Here is a 5,125-nt window from a genome sequence, read left to right as displayed (position 1 = left end):
CGCCGGCCGCGCAGGCCCGGCCCGGCCCCGCCAGAGCAGGGGCGGCTGAGGGGCCGCAGGGCCGCCGGGCCCGGCTGGGGCCTCAGCGGCCTGAATTGGGCCTGGGATTGGGCGGGCCCCGCCGCTGTGGTTTCTTCCCTCAGCCCTGAGGGAGGGAAGGAGAGCGGCTCCTCTCGGGGTGTTCGCCGCCCCCGGCGGGACCGTAACCCGGTTTAGGGCTTTTTCCTTCGTTACCCTTGCTCCTCTGGGCCCCGCCGCCACCACTGCCGGTGCCCCCCCGGCGTCGGGGCTGGGCTGCCAGGGGAGGTCAGCCGCCGCCAGTGGGGTGAGGGAGCGACCTCTTCCCCCCGTCTTCCCCCGCCTCAGGCTGTTTTTATAAAAGAAATAAATTTTTGGTGGCCGAATATGCGTGCGAGTCGTGTTTGCTCTCCCTCAGCTATGCCGACTGTGTTGGAACACAGACCTCAGGGTTCCCTCAGGGTTCATTCTCTCTCCCATAGCCCGGCACCGCCTCAGCGAAGAGAGGCAGATAGGTAACGGTGAAATACAGTGCCTGCAGCCCAGGCAGCAAACATTGCCAAAGCAAGGAAATAACAAGGGTGTGCTCTCTCACCCTTGCGACCTTGGTGCTGTCCTGGGATCCCTTGCCTGCTTGTGTTGAAGCTCTCAGATACTACCCTTGTCTTCTGCACAGATGGGATGTGTCACTGGTGTGCTCCGTCTGCATCACGGGCTGGGGGGAGAGAAAGACTGAGAAATCTGCCACCTTTCCTCCGTCGCATTCACCTTCTCGCTGCACCTCCTAGAAGCTGCAGGGCTGTTCTGCTGCATCTTTTAACAGATCACTATTTCTATGTTAAACACCACCAATTAGGTGGATAATATCTGTGTGTCCTTGTTAACCATGCAAATAAAGTATTGCCTTGCTCTTATATGGCATTTTCACCCATAGGTGTTCAAGTACGTAAAAAAGAAATTTGAATCATTGTTTCTGTTTTATACTTTACTCTGTTGCTATTTTACTCTGGAGGATCTTCTCTCTCCCTAGAAGAATCGTAGCCCACATGAGTACACACTGTAACTCACTGGTCCTTTAGAAATGGTACCGTAAAATAGGTGTGTTTGTACTGAAAGAGCCCACTGGGGTTTGCGATCTCAGAGCAGGCTCCTGGCAGGGTCGGTGTGGTTAGCCAAAGAACTGCCTGGCGAAGGTGCCAGGTTCACTGTGTTTATCCTGAAGTAAAAACAAGTAATGCCTTGTCCCATTGCTCATTTGCACAGATGTCTCAATTTTGAACACATCCCTTTTTTCCAGGGAAACCTAGGCAAAGCAAATAAATAGAAGCTCGCTGAGCTCTTGCTACTGAGGCAGTCTTATCTATACTGTCATCTTCAAAACCGCCTTTCAAGATCTCCTTATGTCTCAGCTTAGCCATTAACACATACATTTATACCACTAGGAACTTAATCTGGTCGCTCTGTACGTGCCTGTTGCTCTCTTGGCAAGGCCAAATCCACTTCAGATCTTTCATGTGGTACCCCGAAGGGACTTGGTATGGAAGGTGTGCTCAGCATATCACAGAATCACAGAATTGTCATGGTTGGAAAGGAACTCTGAGATCACCGAGTCCAACCATACACACACACCAAAAAACCCAAACTACAATCTTGGGCACCAGAGCATGCCCTAAAGAGCCACATCTACACATTTTTTAAATACCTCCAGGGATGGTGACTCCACCACCTCCCTGGGCAGGCTGTTCCAGTGCCTGACCACCCTCTCAGTAAAGTAATTCTTCCTAATATCTAATCTAAACCTCCCCTGCTGCAACTTCAGACCATTTCCTCTGGTCCTGTCATTATTCACTTGGGAGAAGAGGCCAACACCCACCTCTCTACTACCTACCCACCTCTTCCTTTCAGGAAGTTGTGGAGGGCAATGAGGTATCCCTTCAGCCTCCTCTTCTCCAAACTAAACCAGTTCCTTCAGCCTCTCCTCATAGGACTTGTTCTCCAGACCCCTCACCAGCTTGGTGGCTCTCCTCTGGACACGCGCCAGCGCTTCGGTGTCCTTCTTGTAGTGAGGGGCCCAGAACTGAACACAGGACTCCAGGTGAGGCCTAGCGCGAGGTATGCCTGACAAACAAGGAATGGATTTTCTAAACACAGCAGTGGTCTCTGTGTGCAAGGCCATGTTTGCAAGAAGGAGCTCCCTCTGCGTGTTGCTGTGTGTGTGGGTAGTTAGTTATTGCTGTGTGTGTGGATAATTAGTTAGTAGTCCGTTACAGACAACTAATACCCCCTAGTTGCTGTGTTTGCTAGGAATAAGGGCAGGAGCACCAGGGCCTCCCTTGGTTGTGGGCGTTCATACGGACGACAGGAGAATGCTGTGTCCAGCGGGTTACAAAGAAACAGGGGGATCTAATTATCCACCTGCAACTATGCTGAGTTTGCCAAGGAGATAGAAAGGGAACAGTTTTCCAGTTTGGTAATCACGGCCCTGGGAGGTGAAAGGTCTGGGTGGTAGTCTGTGGTTTGAGAACTGTTTCAGGTGTCTGAACAGTCCTCGGAGCGGGCAATGGACCCCAGTCTCTTTTCTCTTAGCAAAGGGCCTTCCCTAACAGACTACACTGTCACCCCCCTACCTGGGACGTGCATGTTGAATTCTTTTCCGCAGAACTGCACAGCTTCCCCAGAAAGGATGACAAGGGCTGCTTTTGTTTCCCCACAGCCTGTGTCCTGGTGGTGAGGGAAATGCTGGGGGGGGGAAAAATACAGGGCTCAAAGTCACTGCAATGGAAAAGGCAGGGAGCTTGGGTCGCCCCTCTCGTCACTGAATGAATTCTGAATTATTGGGTGGGGTTTTCTCTGTTTTTCCATTCAGGCAGCCCCATTGTTTACCAGTATGCAGAATTTTTTATAACACTGTGCTTTAGTAAGCCCTACTGGGTTCATCTCAGTGCTCTTTTTTATTTTTTCAGGTACGTTTCTATGTGTGTTGTTTTGGAATGAAAATTGAGGGAGCTGGGGTTCCATCCATCCAGAATTTTATGTTTTAAAGATTATTGTTTGCATAATAATTTACCTGTAAGTAATCGATACTTCCAAGAACACTGCTCACTTACACATCCTGCTAGGAGACCATCTTTTCAGACCCTGATATTGAACAGCTTGAACTGTAATTTGTGGAAGCATCCATGTCCAAGAAAGGTGATCATCATAATTCATACACATCTGCTCGAGGAGAACAGGCATTTTTAGAGATAGTTGTAAATTGTAGGCTATAGATATACATAGGACAGTGTTAATCATCTAGTCAATAACCTAGTCCCAGGTATATAAAACCAAAACATGCTCAAGTTTTGACAATACATTTCTGTAAGTACCTAAAGGTACATCTTCTGCCTCGGTCTAATCTGCCCTGAGAATTTCAGCTGCGTGCCTCATATCTAAACTTGATCTGATCCTGAAAATGAACAATCCCTCTGCTTTACACTCCCATAGACTTGAACTTAGTGCGCAAAGTCTAACTCCAGCAGGATCAGGCAGCATGCAGCCAAAGATTTAAGACTGGTTCATTCAAAAACCATGGGCAAGGAAAGTCATAGTGTCTTTTTAATGTAACAGCTCAATGGCTAGAGCACGTACCAGCATGAGATTGGACCCTGTGTTCTCCTCTCTATGTGTGGGAAACAGGGGAGAGGGCTCAAGGCCTTTTCTGCGCCTTTCCAGAAACCACTGAGCGAAGGGCGATGCCAATGTCAAAGGTGGGTGGATGGGGCACTCTTCACCTCTCGTGTACAAGCTGTCACATTATGTAAAAGAGGAACTGTGATTTTCGAAGGATTTGGGGGAAAGGGAAGAGAAGAAAGGGCAGGTGAGTGCATGATAGCATAATCTCCTGGCCAGCACCCTGATGTTGGAGGTGAGAGGACAAGCCAGCAAGGAAACCTGGATATAAAAGAAGCTTTTTTATCATATCTGTAGAATGTTTAATATCAGACTAATTCCCCACCAGATTTGGCTGATCATTAACTAAAGGCAGCGGTGTTTGTGTAGTCAGTTTGTGGCACTGACATCTGACACAGATTTAACAACCACCACTGCCTTTCAAGCCTTTAACTTTTGACACAGCACAACCAGGAGGCAACCCCATGTGTAACGGGGAAATCTGAGCTACTCAGCAACACTCCCAGGCTGAGGCACAAAAGTGCCCAGAAGACTGGCCTGCAGACCAGTTGGATCAGTATTTGAATCCATGCTTTGTATTTTACAAGGCTAAGAGGAAGGAAGGAGACGCAGCTAAAGAGATTACACAGGGATGTGTGGGACTGGGCATGCGTGTTCCTCTGGAAAAGGCTCCGACAGCTGCACAAAGCAAGCCACACACCAGTTTTGGACACAGCGAGCTGAGCGCCTGAGCTCCTACGTGTGCTCGGAGCCAACCATAACAGCTAACTGCACAGAGCCACAGTTACGGGTTGTTACGAGAGACATTTTCTGCCTGGCACGTCCCTTCTTACGCCTTCTCTTCACCTCCACCTCTCCGGCTCACCAGAACTTGGACTTTGCTGTTACATCTGACAGTTTGCCCAGACAGCTTATGATTAATCCAATACTGTATTTTTGTTACTGACAACCAGCACCCCAAACCACAATTATTGGTAAAATCTGTCTCAAAACGCAGTGAGTTTCTGGTCAGAGTCAACCAGCCTGTTTGTGTAGGGCCCAGAACATCTAGGCAATAATTTCAGCTGGACTCGTGAACAATATTTCAATATAAATAAAATCCAAAAGCCATGCAGGATTAAAACAACATTTAAAAAACCAAGGAAGGCCACCCTGAAAACTCTGATGAAAATATCCTCTCAAACCCTCTTTTAGCTCCTGCACAACAATGTTTTGTTTTCCAGTATATGACCTTCCTCTAATTAGATTATTTAAATCTCTCAGTATACACAGAAATTATTCACACTTCCTCCCAGGCATGATTACATTTGATGGCCTTATCTATTGTTTAGTAAATACCTCTTTTTTTTTTTTCCTTTTTTTTTTTTTTTCTTTTTTTTTTTTCTAATCTGTACTATTGATTAGCTTCAGCTGTACTGTCAATGTTACATGTATT

Source organism: Calidris pugnax, unplaced genomic scaffold (assembly GCF_001431845.1).
Source record: "Calidris pugnax isolate Ruff unplaced genomic scaffold, ASM143184v1 scaffold349, whole genome shotgun sequence".
Taxonomy (NCBI): domain Eukaryota; kingdom Metazoa; phylum Chordata; class Aves; order Charadriiformes; family Scolopacidae; genus Calidris; species Calidris pugnax.
The sequence above is the reverse complement of the archived record's forward strand: the minus strand, read 5'-3'. Positions refer to the sequence as shown.